The 18,549-nt window shown below is 39.7% G+C and overlaps 1 protein-coding gene and 1 long non-coding RNA gene across 5 annotated transcripts in view; one reads left to right on the top strand and one right to left on the bottom strand.

Annotated features, from left to right (window-relative positions):
• The window catches only part of PCMTD1 (protein-L-isoaspartate (D-aspartate) O-methyltransferase domain containing 1), a 45,594-nt gene extending 44,949 nt beyond the window's left edge, over nt 1-645 (bottom strand). For 2 of the 4 annotated variants that reach the window (XM_042797891.1, XM_042797890.1), the window contains exon 1: nt 433-645. The gene's annotated coding sequence lies outside the window, so the exon portion shown is untranslated. Of the gene's footprint in view, nt 1-118; nt 141-432 lie in introns of those variants that run through there. The other 2 variants (XM_042797895.1, XM_042797894.1) reach the window with 2 other exon arrangements.
• A 147-nt stretch (nt 646-792) lies between these two features.
• Nucleotides 793-15,458, top strand: LOC116963664. The gene is made up of 3 exons (XR_004408337.2): nt 793-1,021; nt 2,542-2,724; nt 14,662-15,458. It is a non-coding gene; the product is annotated as an uncharacterized LOC116963664 (long non-coding RNA).
• The last annotated feature ends 3,091 nt before the right edge of the window (nt 15,459-18,549 follow it).

The raw sequence follows: 18,549 nt of genomic DNA, 5'->3' as shown, positions 1-18,549 counted from the left end.
TCCTTTTTTGGGGCCAGAGATTATTTATTACGCAGGAGGCGAAAGGACGCGGGGGGCACTGGGGAGGGGATCAGGCAGAGGAGGAGGAACCGGCGGCCGAAGGCGGACACGCACTCACCCCGTCCCGTCCCTCCCCAAGCCGCAGACGCGAGTGGCAGCAAACCCTCGCCCCGTCCCGGCTGCGCGAAAACAACCTCCCCCCCGCCTTCCCCCCCGCGCCTGCGTGCGGGGCCAACGGACAGCGGGACCCGGAGCGCCGGGGGGGGGGGGGCAGGGGGCCGGCGGGTCGTGCTTCCCCGCCCCAACTCACCGGCCCGGCGGCGACCCCCACACCGCACACCGCGGCCGGGGAGCGCAGTTCTGCCCGCCCCCCCCCCCCCCCCCCTTTAACAGGGAGGGGGAAAACACACACACACACACACACACACTCACCCGTTCTGCAAGCGGGCCCCAGCCCCCGCGCGGGGTGGCTGTGGTTAACCTGGGCGGAGCGCGGCGGGGGTGATCGAAGGAGGGAACGGAGGGCGGCGTGCCCCCCCCCCGGCGTGCCGCCTGCCCCGGTCCCGCGGGCCGCCGCCGGTTTCGGTGCGAGGGCCGGGGAGGGGGGGGGGGGGGGGGCGGGGCCCCCACAGCTGAGAGGATGTAAACAGAAGGTCAGGTGACCCGGCCTCCGCGGGCGGCTGGGGGACGACACGAGAGGAGGCGAGTTGCTCCGCTTCGAGCCGTGATTGGCCAGACCGCGAGCCAATAGGAAGCCGGCGTTCGCGGCGCTCGTCACCAGTCGCCTGGGGTTCCTTCACCCGGCCACAGGCGCTCCCTCTCCCACCCCTCCCTGGGGCCGGGCCCCCCCCACCCGTGTCCCCGCCGCCCGTGGCGGAGGGCCTGCTCGTCTCCCGCTGAGGAAGGAAAACAAAAACACGAGAGTGTTCTCGCAGTAGAGAGGCGGGCCACGGGGGGAGGAGCAGCGGCACCGCGGGAGGGCGCGCAGCTGCTCAGGCTCGGCGTTTAGAGAATGCGCAAGGTGTGTTTTTTCCGTCCCCCCCCCTCCCAATCCGAAATTGCTCTGCTGTCACCGGGCCTCCTGTTTTTATGGGGTTTTTTTTTAGCTTTTTTTCTGACGAGCAGAGGCAAGAGAGAGGCCGACGCCTCTCCAGACCCCTCCGAGAGAAGGGGCTTCAGGCTAGGATGCTGCTGGTGCTCTGAAAGATGAGGTAGTTTGCAAAACTACAGGAAGAGGGATCCCTGCAAAAACTGGGAGGAATTTGGGAAAGGAGAAAGTACAGTGGAAGGGAATAGCCGGGAGGAGGTGAAGGTCGAGGCAGCCTGGGGCCCTGGTGCAGGCTGGTGAACCCGGAGGAGATAAAAAGTGTGGGGTCATTCTGAGCCCTGGTCTCAAGCGAGATTTCCGAGGCATCATACTTGGTTTCAGTAGGGGGCTGGAGAAATGGCGTAAGATTTGGGGAGTCAGAGAGTGGGGAAAGTCGGCTGTTTCTCCTGTTCTGAAGAATTAAAAGTACGCAGGTGTCAGGACTTGCAGGAGCTTGGCTAATCAGGTTTTCCATTAAGGAAAGGAATGAGAAACACCAGAGATTAGTATCAGAGAATGAGTGATACTCACACTTGTGGAACAGTAAATTCATATTCACCAAATGATCAGGTAAAAGGTGTAGTGTTTATGGATTTCAGGCTACTAGATATGAAAACCTGAAGATCCGGAGTGGATGTTACAATAAAAACAGGAATTTAGGTAATTTGGTGACATTTACAATGATAATTTAAGCTGGAGTGGTTTAGGCATTGAGAGTTTTGTGAAAGGCAGCTGAGAGGCATAAAGTTTTGAGCTTTAGCCAAAGTTTGAGTACTGGTGGAACAGGATTTCTAAGTAAAAGCCCTGAAAAATGAAGTACACAAAATGTAGTTGGTAAGAGGCCAGGAGTGAACATTAATCTGCTGGGGGATGAAATTAGTTAATACCTGCAGCACACAATGGTTGTAGATGGTGACAACCATCTAGGTAGAAATAATTGACAACATAAGGGGGAGAGTTTCTGCTAGGCTGTGACTGAGGAATAATTCTGTTTTTTGTTAGTTGGACAGAGGGATTGAAGTAGGCCTACAAATTGCCGTACTGATCCTGTTGTAACTGATGCCCCCTTGCATGAGAGAAATGGAGGGCAGGAGAAAAAAATTCCATTTTTACACTGAAATATGTCTTGCCCTCTGATAGAAAACTTAAATAATTTTTGCTGGCTCTGAGTATTGAATATTTTTTCTATTAAGAATTTTGAAATAGACTTAATAATAAGTGTGCATAATTCCCTGCCTATTGCATGTATGAGGGTTTCCTGGTTTTCATTCCCTCTCTTTGCATCACATCCTAGATCTCATGCATGACCAACACATACTCATTACCAGTCAGACGAGGTGCACTTAATCAGTCTTCACTCAGGACAGAAGTAATGGCCATGTTTTGCTCATTTAATTTTAAGATAATTTTTCAGATTTTTTTTTTTTCCCCCCCTTTTAAATTATCATGTTCAGCTTGAACTGATAATTTTTTTTCCAGTACAGTGAACATGGACACCCAGTTAGGAAGGTCATTTTGTTGTCTTCTCTCAGAGCTGAATAGATGCCTCAGCATTCAGATCTAGCAGAAAATTGTACTCAAGCATGTATGATTCTCTAAATCTGCTCTAACTCCCGTCATCCATCGTCAAAATGTAGGTAAGTGCATACTTCCTGTCACTGTACGTAACTTCTGCATCTTGATATGAAAGATATTTATTGTCACATTATTTTAAATTTGAAATGTGCGCAATTTTGGCAACACTTCTTTTTATTTGAGTGTAAGTTAATATTCTCAAAAAAATGTATTTCAATTTAAGTATTACATGACAGACCCATCAAAGCTCTTTATAAATTATCTGAGTTCAAAGCCCATGTAGAGCACTTCTTAAATGAAACACAGCGAACATCCTTTCACTTTCATAAAACAATGGGTTGTATAGGCTAACGTGCCCCCAAAACTTAATTATTCTTTGAAAGTTTGGGGGTTTTTTATTGCCACTGCAGAGTTAAGCATTATTTAATCTTTTGATAAACTGTCTTGATGGCTCTGTTACTTTTTCATGATCGTGCAAATACAGGAAGTCTGAACTAGGTGGAAGACTCCAGTTTGTCTTCGATTTGTGCTGCTGGTAAAGTTTATAACATTTAGATGCCTAAAAGAAAAGTATCTACTCAAGACTGCCTTTTTTTAAATTTGAAATTTGCTACTAGGATCATTGAGGTTAAGTATTGAGCAGAAAATTAGATATGCAGAGCAATTTATAGTGAAAAATATTCCAAATAAAGATGGTGTCATATTTATTGAATTGTTAGGTGTACTTAATTTCTTATTTATGTAGGAAAAAAAGTTGTTCTTCAGACTAAAAAAGCATTTTGGCTATCCTAAAAATGGCATTATCTTAGAAGTAGTGCAAACTGCATTCCTTGAATGTAATCCTGTTAACATAAAGCTAACAAATAATGCGTAATTGACACTGCTTGTATTTTTTACACATCTCAGTTTAGTTAATGAAAAACATTTACCGATCACTGCATTTAGATTTGCTTGATTTGAGTCAGTTTCAACTTCATGTTCAGTGTTACTGAATAACCTTTTTAAAATATTTTCAAATGCTGAAAAAACTGGAGCTGAAGAACTTCAGCTGAAGAACTGAAAAAAGAGTTTCACCAAGAGCCGCCATAAATAGGATGAGAAGAATCCACTGTTTTCTGAATTTATTCCTAGTCCAATGTTTAGACTGATGTGGATGGCAATCAGAAGCTGCTGCTTTCCTTCTGTTCCACAAAATTAAAAAAATAGCATTTTCATACTGAACCTACAGTGAATGGTCATATACTTTCAATTTAGGTTTAAAACTGGCAACTCTGGGTGAGTCTTTGTGTAACATTGTTTCTCGTTCCTTCTCCGTGTGACTAATTTTTTTTCCCAGGTTTCCACAATCTTACTAGATTCACCCCAGTCTAATCTCATTCTGATCATTCTGTTTCATCTTTAACTATCACGCATTTTAAAATAATAGTTGATTTACTATGTCTGTTTTGTATGCCTTCTCATACTGACATCTTCTGATGCTCTTGCCTTCATACAGTATATGCATTGAACTCTTTGTTTTGGTTTGGTTTAGGTTTTTGGGTCTTTGTTTGATTGATTTTTTTATCTTTTCATTGTTGCCTTTATTTTTCATGGCTATTCTTTCTTGACAAGCTTTGACTGGTCAGTTTTACAGATGTAAAACACAAAAAGTGTGTGCTATATAAGTAGCAGTTACAGTTTTCAGATACTTTCCTCTGATCCCTGCGGTAGATATCACTTCTGGCAATGGGGTACAGTGAGAACATACTTCACACTGTATGATATGTTGTCATTGGTGTAGCCTGCTTCAGGAAGAGGGCTCTGAAACGGAGAAGTGCTACAGTTGACATCTTGTCTCAGAGCAAAAAATACTATTGAGAAATTTATAAGTAATACAAATGGAAAAGCAATGAAATAACTGCTGGAAAGCAGGGTTTTTTTACCCTTAATGTTTGGCCTGCTTGTCATACTTCTAAAATGTTTTATTTTTGCATTCTTTGCTCCCAGATAATTGGAGTGTACCTTCTGTGACTCTCATCTATACCCTAGCAGCCATTAGGCCATTTCCAAAGATTTATAGTGAGTCGTGTTCCTGTTCCCAGGCAGGGAACTGGATCAGTCCCCCTAGAGTGTCAAACCTGAGCTGAGTCCATTCTGTTGCACATACAGCACCAAGCCACACGTAGTTAAACTGTAACGGGCTGGTCTGGCTGCACAGTCACATTCCAGATTGTAATCCCCAGTTCTGACGAGCAGCAAAACATCAAGCTGGCTTCCAGGGCTGTTGATGTGGACCTCTGAAACCAGCTGTGCAGCTGCACTTTTGTCAGGTGTGGCCTGGCTCTGGGAGTAGTTTATTCACATTTGTATGGTGTTGCTTTGACAGGTGAGACTTGAAAGATTTCATGTGTAAGACTGGTAAAATCTGCATATGCAAGCTGTAGGGTCTCTGCATCTTTGGCTTTGTTAATCTGCAGTTTGGGTAAACAAGCCCAGCATAACTGTTTGAGATAAAAGTGCTTGTATGCTGATCAAGCTTTAGAATAACATTTCCCAGAAGCTCCAGAGCTAGTTAATTGAAAAATGCATCCTTAGAGGGAGTAAATCATCATTTACTCCAGGCCATGTGTATGTGCCAGGTTATAGAGTATTTATTCCTACTGGTCTTTAAGACTTAATTGCCACTTTAATTTTCTTTTAGAACTGCATGCTCTGTTCCTCTCCCGCCCCTTTCAGAGAGGCAGTTGGTACTGTAACCTTGATAAGGAATTTGTAATTATTAGGAATAGAGATTTTCATTGCTGTAGATTTTGAAATACTTTTCTCAGACCTGAATTGCATTAAGCAATTGAACAGTGTTACACATGCTGTGGATCACGATCATGCTCCTCTGAAGCACACAGAGTCAGTTCCAAATGTGTTGGAGTTTGAGTCACATACATTTATTTGGGATGCCTGTACTCTATCCGTGCATCCCACCACTCATGCCCCATTTAAGCGTTCACAATTCTTGCCTGCTTTATTAGACGAAATGTGATGCAGTAGTAGCAGAAACATAGTCTTTTCTTGCCCTGAGTAGGAATAGCAGTGGTAATTACAAAAGTGATATGCCTGCATACATCTGGGTAGGAGAGCACAGGAGGCTTTTTTTCCTTTGCCCTGAAATCCTCTTCTAGGGAGGTGTTAGCACTCTCAGGCCGCCTGGAGCAGTCATGTTGGGAGTGCTCCTGGCTACCGGCAAAGCACGGCGCAGAGCCACAAGTAGTATTTTAGCTGTCAGAACGTAAGCTATGCTCAGTTCATAGTTTAAAACATTGAAAGAACATGCTAGGAAAAAAAAAATATATATATATATGTTTTGACTTAAAGATGAAAATGACTGAAATGAAATTAAATGGAATATGTGGCCATAGACATTGGTCTCAAGGACGCGTCTCATGATCAGCTGTCTGGCCTTCTTCAGATTACTTTTTTAATTTACTGCTTGTGTCTTCATGTTTTTTTTCTTCTGTTAAGAACAAGTCTGATATAATAGCAATGGAAGGGTTCTAGTGGCCTGTAATCACTGATACATGTGTAACCAGATGTTGTCCATAAACATAATAAACTGTTCACATCTAGATAGCAGTTGACATACTAGAAAATGTAATCACACAATCAAATGTTGAAAAAAGATTTCAGAATTTGGTACCAAGACAAGTGTTTTTCTTTTAGATGTAGTGTGTGGAAGTAACCTACTCATCTGTAATGATATTTTACAAATAATAGGGTATATTAAGCCATTCATCTCTTTCAAAAACTTATGGATAACTATTTCCATTACTTTTTTTTTTTTTTTTCCTGTGACCCATGATGGGAAAAGAAATGCCTTCCGTCAGTGCTTCTGCTTTCAACCATTTGTCACTTTTCTCAGAGGTATATTAGGATACAAAATGAATGTGTCAGCAGAAGGTGTCATATATTATCACCTCTGTCCTACTCATTGATTGTAAACTGCAAGCACGAGACATTCTCCATGGAAATATGTTGATTTGTCTCTGGCTGTAGCTGACAGTGAGTCAACAACAGACTATGTCATCCTTTTCTTAAATCAATAGGGTGTTTTGCTAAATTTATAATGCTGTTTTTTTAGAAACAACACACTCCTTCAAACTGAGAAAAATTATATGCCACCATGATTAATAGTTTGAAGCCAGTCTATGAGCTTCCCTTGAATGAGTCATGTTGAAAGGAAGTTACTGTATTTTGTATCGTAAATAATAGCAAAAATTTTATTCTGAAATCAATAAATGTTAGGAATTTGCCTGTAATTTTGCCTGATTTTGTTAATCAATCATGCGACAATATGTAATTTAATTTATATGAGTTAACATTTAACTTGTAGAGCCTCTCTTCTGCATATGGGCTGATAATACACTGTCATTAGTCCTTTTGCTGATTGTCAGCTGGCCTATGTGCAATAATTTCAGAGGCTTTTAAGCCCAACCATTTACTTAGCATGACAATGTATTAGCTATCTATTTCTTATGTGCTGCGTTTATCTTGAAGTAGGAAAGATGAGGAGAGCTATCTGCATGTTGTCAATATATCAAAAATCAAAATGTCTATAGTTTAATTTTTAACACAATATTTTGGCAAAGTGAGGAGGTTAACTTTATTTGATTTTTTTCCTAAGAATTTGAATTGCTTAATCAATAGGATTGAATTGTTACAGACATTGATTTAGTCTTCTTTTGGGCTGTATAAAACCATCCTTTACCAACAGGCTACCAAAAAGACAAGGAAACAATATTTTTTTGTATAGAGATCATTCAATAAACATGCTATATTTTTTAGTTCATAGGGTATAATATTCTACAGTTTAAATAATTTTTATGAGAAATGGAGAAAGAATACATTAGATACAGCAGATTTACCAAAGATTTGTGCTTAATGTTCATCAAGCAGATTGCTTTTTAAAGGTCTTCTAACAGAACATAATCTTTTCTTTTAGCCTCCTCCAAACTCTTGATGCTTTCAAAAAAAACAATTGATATTTTTCTCCAAATTTGGCAGAGGTGTTACACCTTCTTTTTGCTTGTTTTTGCTTTTTGGATGATGTAGTTGACTATTATTAAGTCTTTGACATATGTGCTGATGGCTGGGGCAGTAAAAGTGAAACTTGGTAACTGTGTCTGAGGAGCACGTTATTTGGTAAGTTACATGAAACTAGATTGTTAGGAGAGATGTAAAGGATCTCTGGAACAGATCTGTTCTCAACCAGTTAGTTAGAATGCTTTCCTAGAATCCCTCAGCCATTGTTTTACACCACACTTCTAGGTATATAGTAGAAGGAATTAAGTGGCTTGAATATTCTCCCCTATTTTATTCCTCCAGCTCTTGGAACAATGGTGAGAATGGTAAAAATCATGACACATTACCTAGGTAAGATACGGCCAGTGAAATTAATTAATTGAATATGGATATGGGGAACAATATGCATATGAGTGAACTATATGACAGCAGCAAGCATTGGATTAGTTTCACAACTTTATGGCATGTAAAGGAAAGTAGGAGATTAATTGAAACTTGAAGGGGAGAAGAGGGATAAAACAAGGCAGGAAACGGGAGAAGAAAAAGGGTACGACATGAAACGGATCTGAGAAGTTACAGGAGGTTGCAGAAAATGTGCACAGTGCAAAAGAAAGCTCAAGATTTTAACTTTTTTTGACTACACAAATCTCTGGCCATTTCTGCAGCTGTTCCTGCTAGCAGTAACTGCAAGGTGTTTTCTGCCTTCAGCTATTCTCATACAAAGCCATATAGACTGAAGCACATCTCCACCCTAGTGTCTGCATCACGGAGGAAGTGTCATTAGCACATTTTGAAAAGGTTATGAAAAGTGAGACTGGCTAAAGAAGGAAAAGAAAGAAAAAAAGATACTGAAGGCAAATCTTCAGTAAGTGAAGTATGCTGATAGAACGGTGGGGTTGGGCTCCTCCACACATACCTGTTCGCATGATACGCTGAGTGCTTTCAGGTGCCTCACTTCTAAAGAGACGTTCACTTTTGACGGGAATGGTGGCCACTGAGTACTGGGGAGCAGTGAGAGCAGGACTCAGAGGTTGAAGGTGAAGCAGGAGCCGAGAAAAGCCACTGCACAGGGTGAGCAGTGCCCCCGTTGCCAGGGCACAGACCAGCGGCCCCTGGGCTGGATAAGCAAAGCAGGGTGGTACCAGCAAGAGGTCCCGGGAACAGTCCGGGGATCACAAAGCAAAAGCAAGGCGACCGGGCAGAGCTCAGTTGAGTCCAGGAAACCCAGACAGCCGTGGAGGGATGGGGATGGTGGGTACACCTCTGGCTTAGCGCACCCGGAGGCTCAGCGGATCTTTGGGGGCCATGGGCAGGGCTTGTGGGGGAGGTCCCACGGGGAGCTCGTCGGGGCGTTACGGCCTATTGCTGCGCCCAGCCCCGACACTGAGCTTTTCAGCTGATCGAGCCCAGGGGGAGCTTGTGTCTTTTCATGACATAACTTGACAGACCAGACTTTGCAGTGAATTCATCAGTGCAGGATGCAATAACCAGATTAAGATTGTACTGATCAGTCAAGTTTAAGGTATGCCAAGTTAAAAAGCTTTTCTTGTTTCAGAAGACCTTAGGTAGGCATTCGGTCTCTTACACTAGTTGTATTGTGATAAGAAATAGGTTTGTGATCTTTCTCATTTGTTTTATTTGGCTTAATGCATATATCTTAATGTGCAAGACAAGGACAAATAAGCAGAGTACTACTTGTTTTAAGCCTTGAGTAAATGCCAAAGGCCGATGTTTTTCCTTTACTGCATAATGGTAATAGTGGAAGAGCTTGTTAAAGCAAACTCATTCTTGCATGCAATTATAGGACTGAGCATTTTGTATTCTAGAAGATTTGAATAAATGCCTAAATCTCCACCCTTGAAATTATGTGAAAGATTGTTTCATCCTGATTCCTGTCAGTTCGCAATTTTCTACTAACCCAAAGAAATAAACTAAATAAATATTTGGCAATAAAACAACTATAATTCTTCATAGGGATTATATGCCTTTAACTGTGTTATTCAGTCTCTAATTTTTCATACAATTACATGAAAATAAAAATCCATTGAAGAAAACCCAGGTGTGAGAAAGGAAGGTTTGATTTTTTTTTTTTTTTTTTTTTTTTTTAAATAGTGTGAAAATTACTCAGCTAAAGTCTGCAACTTCTCAAGCTAGGTGAGAGCCTGAAATCAATGGGGCTACATGCAAGTGTGAGGGTATACCTACATGCTATTTCTTGTGTGTTGAGCTCTTCAGTGGCAAGGAAGTCTTCAGTGGACTCTCTGATAGTATGAATGTATTCTGCTAACGTTATACTATACATTATAGCAATGGTAGAATTTGATCCTGGAACAACCAAAACTTCAATATATTAAAGAAATAGTATATGATTATTTTATGTGCTAAATTTGCCCCTATGACTTAATACCCTGCTACTGAAACAGGCAAAAATGCAAGGATAATACAAAACTCTTTCCTCCCAAAAAGAAAGACCTATAGTTAACTGAATTGCTCTGCTTTTTTCCATTTTCTGGAATCTAATCAATCAGAATCTGCGATCATGAAAATGTTTTGCAGTGAATAGGCAACAGTGTGTTAATATTAGAGAATGCCCAGTAGTTATTTTGATTGGCTTTCCTGGTTTTAAAGTCTGTATCTACCTAACTTTCTGGTATTTCAGTGCTTCACATAACCGTTTCCTATTGAAAAAATAGAACTCAAAGCATACTCAGCATACTCTAGATTACAGGTGAATCTATCTGCAGCAGGTAAACATTCATATTTAGACTGTGCCAGCATCTGCTTAGATTAATGAACGAAGTACACTTAAATCTCACTTTGGCTTCTAAGTAGTCAGCAATCGCAGAGCTTTGTTGATTTATCTCTTGTTCTCTGGAAAGGGGGCTTGTGCTGCCAAATGGGAAGTAAAGCTCAAGAACTTCCCTTCCTATAGGAAAGTAACTGCTATTTTTTCTCAACATGTTTTAATTCACCTGAATAAAGTCACTTGTATTGTTGGCATATAATAGCAACTGAACCCGTAATGAACACAAAGTCAGTGATTAAGATGTGTGAACGGAATAGCATCCAAATGGTTTCATGACAAATGAAATTATTCAGTATCCAACTGGGTTCATGGGGCTTCTTCATACACATCTGTATTAAGGATAAAATTACTTAGATATACAAAATATCAATATGAACAAAATAGGTACACAGAACAAGTATACAAACCAGTTAAGGCTGTTTAATCACACACCACTTTGTACACATATTTTAACATTTAAAAAAAATGTATAAAAGCTGCTGTGTATCTCTTCATATATTTTATGATAGTCTTCTACCTTCCAGAAGTTGCCAGAATCTTTAGAGGAATGTTTAGGAATATAAAAGAAATTGCAGTAATTTCCTGAACCTCAGCTGTGAAGAGGAGAGGGTAGAAGCATCTTATTTTCTGGAATAATTCACTAGAAACAGATTTTAGAAAGTCACAATGAAAGATGCATCATAGACATGTAAGAGTTGTTCTGAATAATTTTACAAGTGGCACACTTTCTTGGATTCTAGTTTAGCATTTTTGTTTTCTCTGTTATGACACAGAAGCAGCTTTAGCCATTGTTCAATCCAGCTTTATCCCAGATCCTTAAAAAGCTCTGTGGAATTTCTTGCTTAGAACTTTTGGGCCATTTAGACCTTGACTGGCAGGGTAGCTTCAATTCCTTGTGTAATGTGGGTATGCTGCTGTTGCAAGTTCATCTAGCCAAGTGACCATAGGGCTTTTTTCATGGCCTTTCATTTGGTACTATCTTTACTATCGCTGACATTAATAAAGTCAATGTATTACCTTTATTCTGACTTTCTACCCTGCAGCCAGGAAGGATAATTTCAGAAAATAACAGTAGCTCTTCTTTATTCTCGTGATTAAATGTAAGAGAAGTCTTACAGAACCTTCATTTAATTCATTCACTGACCCCATTCAACATTATAATTAATTTCTTTTGTCACAGGCTAATCAGTTTTCTGCAACAGAAACAAACTAAGTATATGGTTATCATGTTTTTTGTGGCTGCTTTAAACTAATTGAGCTGTTGTAAAAGAGTGACACCATCCATTGCAATCAGAACTTGGGAGTCAAAACACAATCAGATACTGAGAGTCCAGACTATAAGAAGTACTTGATTTGTGACTCAGAGCTTCAAGGGACTGTAATGTCTGAAGGCGTTTATAGTTAGAGGATGAAATATGCTCTTCATTTCACACAAAGGAAAAAAACGTGAAAACACAGAAAGGTAAAGACCCAGCACTTGAATAATGCCAACTGCCTTCTTAGTGAGACGTGATGTAAACCTTCCAGCATGCTAGGATATAAACCTAACCTGCTATAACTGGTGTCAAAAATTTCAAACCAATTTACTCAATACCTACATTTGATCTGAATCCATAAAATCTTACTAAATATAAATTTAAAAATAACTCTGATAAACTTCTTCCTTGATGGTTATTGTTTAAGCACTCTCCAAATATTCTTAGGGTTATTCTTGCACACACTTTTTTTTTTTTTTTTTTTTTTTACTGGTCATGGGGGTCAGTAACACCCAAAGGTGCTGTTATTGCAAAGGTCAGTAGTGTCCAAAATATCTTCATTATTTCCTCTGCCTAATAACAGAGTAAAAATTCTTTGGGAAGAGGGAATGTCATTATATGGTTTTGATACTGCATCCCACCTGTGTAGCTCAGCTATCACAATGCTCCCTTTTGATAGTTCCCATAGCTTCTGACCTTATGATATTGACGTAGTAATCTTTCTGCTGACAACTCTTCTGATTTTGCAAGAGTTGCTTTCAGGAACACAGTCTTTGGTTAGCACAAAGGAAGGAGGGAGTTATGTTGCACTGCTCCTAATTGACCTTGGATCTGTCATAAGATTCATATTAAAAAAAAAAAAGTACCTGAAACACGTCATTTATGTCAACACTGTATTGATGTAAGTTTATTTAAAAACTGCAGAGAGATCTGTGTTTAGTCGGTATCCTACTGTTACTCTCCTCCCATCTTGGACATTAGCACCAGAGAATTTGATTTCTTTAGCTCATTTTTAGATTATTTTTCTTCAGTATGGTTTTTAGAGCAGCACTGTAATGCTAGCAAATCCCAAATTCTCCCAGACCTGAAACACTACAAAGTGTCTGGGAAGAACCTAAACTAAAGTGGTGATACGAATTTGATAGGGATTCTTCTTCCTTCAAACATTTGATGGTCTCTGTTTCTCAAAAAGGATTTGGACCTGCCAATCAATTCATACAGTGCCTTTACCCACAGGGAAAATGAAGGACTGGGGCATTCATTACTTCTGCCCGCTCTTGTTATATTTAATATCAAAGATTTGAAGTTGAAGGATAATTTTTAATGCAATTAGATAACAGTGAAGTAATGATACTTTTCATTCCCATAGCTTTTCAGTGTAAAGATAATTCTTTTCCCAGGTCTCTTTAGAATAGGCATGTATCATTATCCTTATTTTACAGAGTACAGTGGAGCACAAGGTTAACCAAGTTTCTCAGAGTTAGAAAAAAAATAAGGAAAACCAAGAATAGTACTCCAATCTCTTGTCATCTGTTCTGTTTTCACAAGATCAGCCTTTTTAAATTTTTATTTTATTAATATTTTATTTTATTAATAAATTAATAAATACAATTTATTAAACTGTAATCTGAAACACCTTTTATCAGGTTATACCCATGGAGAATTTAAATGGGAGGCTTCTAAAGTTCATTTAGGAGATGAACTATCAAAACAGGGGATATAAAAAGCGTTGCACTGAGGATTAGTTTTGTCAGGAGCTCACAGTTTAGAGTCCCTGTCATGCTGCTTTGCTGTATGCAAATTTTTTGTGGGCTTCCTTTTAATGAGCGAAGCACTCACCGAAACAAAACCAAATATGTCATTATATAGGAGAAATAGCCAGCTCGTGCTACTGCTGGATTCCTCTAAGCAGGACAATTTTTCTGCTACTGTAGGGAGCTTAAAATACTGGTGATGTCCTCTGGTGGCTTTTGTGCTACAAGCCTTACATTTTTTACAAGGCAAAGGAGAGTGATCTGTAATTCATGACATGCAGGGACAGAGCTCTTAGCTTTTCTTTGGACCCTCTTTTACTTGCTTGTGACAGATTATGGGGAATTGGGCTGGACAGGGATACCCACCATTTTTTTTATTCATCGTTCGATCTTACCAGATTTTGGAGACTTCAGGGTGAAATCACCAGAAGCAAAACAGTCTCGTGGCAAAATTGTATGATAGATAACCACTTAAGGCAGCTTTAAAGGAAAAATCAGGATCGACACTTGAAGTCAGTGTTTTTCCTATGGAAAAAACCCAAATTTAATACTAAATTGTATAGGCAATACACCAAATGGGGTTCCTGAAGTGAGTAAAAAATTACAATCCTGACATTTCTATTTAGATTTGTCTTTAGGGGGATGACATTTGGATGAGTTCAAAAGCTGTTTTCATGACTTTTTGCAAATTTCTTTTACAGCAAAATTTAGCTGCTTTCACCAGGCATCACTGCAAGTTGCCAGGAAAGTGTCAGAATTCTTCTCAGTAAATCTGTTTCTACAAATTTGTCCCAGGTAGAAAAAACATTTTTGCAAAGAAAATGAGTCTTCTGACTAAAGGAAAAAAAAAAAAATATCTAGTGATTTGGAAAGAAAACCCTGAAAAACCTTCTTGCTGAAATTGATTTAATTTTATCTTTGTAAATTTTTAAGAATATTATTTGTAGCCTTGTAGTAAGTTCTACTGTTCACTGATCTCATCGTTGGTAAGAAAAAATGCTTTACAATGTCCAGAATTTGTTTGTGATAGATGATGATTAAAATGTTGCTGCACGCTATGAAAGAGCATTTTTTCTTCTGTAATTAAATGTTTCTCTCTCATATTTTCATTGTATACTTTGAACCTCACAGTTTAGTGAGCTTGGTGGTCTGTGCTTTAAGTCAGTACAGTTGCATCTCACACCGTGAAAACAATTGTACGGAATCAGTTGTTCCTTCAAATCCTGAATGCCACTAATGAGGCTCACTGCTGATGGGTGGCCCCCGGACCAGAGCCGCCTGCATACAAAGCCGCCTACACTTGCTCCCCAACGTGGCAACAGTGAGGAGTCTTCTGAAAAAATACTGGAGTAAGCGTGGTAGGACTTGAAAATAAAATCTTACTTCACCTCTAAGAGTGGGGTTTATTTCTGAGAGGCTCTGTCATGGTACTTCAATTTTAGGACTGTAAACGAGTGCTTTGCTGGCAGTGACTCTGGATATATTACACTTTTGTTGCCCGACTGTATGCCTTACTTGCCAGAGGTCCTAACCCTCTACTGTGAGAGTTGGATGGTGCTGTAAGGAGAGCAATGCCCAGTACTTCCTCAGTAAACACGTAGACCATGCTTGAAAGGTCTCAGAGACCCAGACTGAGGTTCAAAGCAAACACTGCATTCTAAATACATAAAGAAATTGTGATGCTGTGTTTCCATCTCTCTGTTGAATAAAACACTTGGGTGGATTTTAATTTTGTGAGAATTTTTTGAAGAGATTTAGGAGAAAGCTTGGTATAGAAGAAGAAGAAGAAAAGAATTACAAGCTTAGGCATTGCTTGGAAGCATGTATTCTGTAACACAATTGACACTATTTATTGGGATTGGTCATGTCTACCATAACAGATCTGAGTCCAGATTCTGTTGCAGAACCTCTGTTGCTGGACTGGCTTCTCTCAGAACCTATGTGCTTTTTTTTTTCTGCAAACTGATGAAGCAGTCTTTCTATTTTCAATGAATGCAGAAGTCCTGGCTCGGAACTTGCTGTTCTAGGGCTAGTCAAGCTTTTAAGTCCACTGCTGCAGGGATTCAGTGAAGGTCATGCAGGATCTGTGTCTATAAGGCACAGTAGAATGTGTCACAGATGGGAAGGAGAAAGATGTAGACATTTCTGTTCATTTAGAAAATAATTGTGTCTGCAAGCATAATGCCATTAGTTTCCCTTCTCAGAAGTTTTCTAAGTACAGAAATGTCAAAAGGCAAAACCCTAGGGGAACCATTCTGGTATGATTTCTTTTATATTTAAAGATAGTGTTCAGGAGAGGCAATACACTTGTTAAAAGGGTAGGTGTTTTAATCTGAAGTGAAAAATGGAAGGCATTCTGTAAAAGACTTGAAAACAAATTCATCACTTCACACATTAGGCTATCTAGAGATGAGATTTTGGCACAGCATTTGAGGATAAATGGCATGTCTATTTGATCAAAGAAGTTTTTGGAGATTAGCTGAATATTAAATATGTAAATATACTTGCCTCTAACAGGTATGTAATTGGAAAGAATGATCAAAGTATCCTTTCAAATCTCTAGACAGATACTAAATATGTATTTTCCATGTTAAGAATTGTACTTTTTTTTTTTTTTTTCCCTTTTACGGGAGCCTCCTCGTCTGCTCTTCTTGGGGAAAAAAATCACACTGATAAAGGTGACTTCTTCTGAAAGGCTGAAAGAGGAAGATTTTTTGTGATACATTGCTCCTTTGGAAGCAGCTGGTAGTGGCAAAGCCCACCTCATCACTGAGGTGTCTGACAACCCTGGTGACAGGCTGGCCAGACTGCATGAATCTGGTTTTTCCATTGCTTACACCCCTGTGCTGGCTGCTGTTGTCATACTTTTAGCCGTCTGTAATCCTCATGTAACCTCTTGAAACTTATGTGGGCTCTGTGCTCTGAGACTACCTGCCAAATATTTAAAAGAAAAGAATCATCATCACCTATCTCTTCCTTTTAATTTTCCACCTGGGGGGAGAAACAGCTTGATTAGTTTGGGTGATGATAGGAAGCTGGAGGAAATCCAATCACGATTTTTCAGTCTGAAGGGTTTATTTCCTTTCATTTCATTTATTTCCATTCAGCTAAAAGTAATGAGGTTATGCAGGTCTGATTTCAAAGGGCACAATTTTGAAATGATGGGTTTTGCTTAGGTACACTGTAGCTTTAAATTGGTGATTTTGATGAAGTTGCATAAACTGGAGTATAATGCAGTTTCTTCCCCCAGAGATACGGTGGCTCAGCAGTGAAGACATGCAGTAATTTTCTTCTTTTTTCTCTCTCCCCACTAAAGCACACAAGAACAGATCTGCTGAGTAGGAAGTGCTATTTTTACATAATCACTTTTCAAACCAGAGCCTCACTGTAGACATTTTGAAGAGACCAGACTAAGCATCCTAGCAGTCACTTGTCCTCCAGCTGCAAAACTGCATATGAGAGGCTGTAGTGTGGGTCATTTAATAATTTAATAGTCTCCTCTTTATATATTCTTCCGTCAACTGACTGAAGTATTTCTGGATAAGTGTTCTTCACATTTATGGGGTTAACCATCCAGAAATTCCTTGCTTACATACAAACAGCTTATGATTGCCAAAAAGGGATTTTTGAATTGTAGGTATGTAAAAAATAATGTAAGTGTAATTATTTTGTTTTGAAAATTCTTTTTGATTTACTGGGATGCATTACCATAACATCTGAGCTTCTAATTTATTCTCATAATCAGCCCTTTGAGATAGAGAAATGTTATTATTCTTACTCTCATTATTCAGATAAGTGCTTTGCTTAGAGCTGCTCAGGACCTGCATAAAAGAGAAGGTAGCTAAAACCATTTTTCATATATCAGTCTGAATTGTTCAAATGCTAACGAAGTAGCAAACATGATTAAAGTGCTTGTTTACAAGTTGGTGCAGAGGCATCTCTCCCTTGATCATGCTACTGACTCCTGTCCTCTCACCTCTCGTTTAGACTCCCTCCAGCTGCTGCCATTGACCTGCAGCTCCCATTCTTGGCACCAGTAGTAGTGGCAGCATATTTTTCCCCATGTGGATTAGGCTAAATTTCCTTTTTGTCCAGGCTTTGCTATAATCTGGGATGACTTTTAGCAACGCCCTTCTATCGTCTATCAAAAAGAAGAAAACCCCCCAAACACATTAATAAATCATAGATCTGGTAATGATGTAGTAACAGTAAATATTCAAAACGTTCATTGAAGGCCAGTGTTTCAGCTAGAGAGCATAACTTTTCAGTAAGTTTATTACTGTTTAAGATATGGATGAAAATTTACCACATACATACTTAGTCGTCATGATTTCTGCAGAGGTTTTTACTTCAGAAGCATTGGTTGACATGAAGCAAATGAACCTCTTTGCATGCCAACTGGGTTACACAGTGTTTGTGATATGCAGTTGACATTAAAAAAAAAAAAAAGTGTCAAAAAAGCAGAAGGAAATGTAAGGTATTTTTAAGGCTTTCTGCCACCTCTTCCTTCCAACATGAAGCACAAGATATATATATGTATATATATATATGTGTGTATATATATATTTTATCCTGGGAGCAGTCTCCTTGACTTTGCTAGCTCAAATTTCAGAGCACCTGCATAAGCTTTTACAGCAGCACAGCATGGGGCTGCAGGGTCCATATCCAGAAATGGGCTTTGACCTGAGTTCCAGTTCACTGACTTCCCGGCTTTGTGGATGGGAGTCACTAAACATCAGTCCACTTAAACTCAGGACACTTTTTTTTGTTTGCATTAAAGAGCTTTACATCTCAAATGCTGTTGTTATTAAGAGTTTAAATTAATGTTGCCCGATAGTTTCTCATTAATATATAATCTATTTGTCAGGACAGCTGCTTTGAAGACCAGTTAGTTCATGCTTCCTAGCACAGTCCTTCCTGCTTGTAAAGTAGCTTAGATGATGCTGAAAGTTAATATCATTTTAGGTTTAGATGGACAAGGACTTTTCTCATCTATGACTAGTAAAGTGTTTTGCTGAG

Source organism: Tyto alba, unplaced genomic scaffold, assembly GCF_018691265.1.
Source record: "Tyto alba isolate M040663 unplaced genomic scaffold, T.alba_DEE_v4.0 Super-Scaffold_27, whole genome shotgun sequence".
Taxonomy (NCBI): domain Eukaryota; kingdom Metazoa; phylum Chordata; class Aves; order Strigiformes; family Tytonidae; genus Tyto; species Tyto alba.
This window is presented reverse-complemented; position numbering and strand designations above follow the sequence as displayed.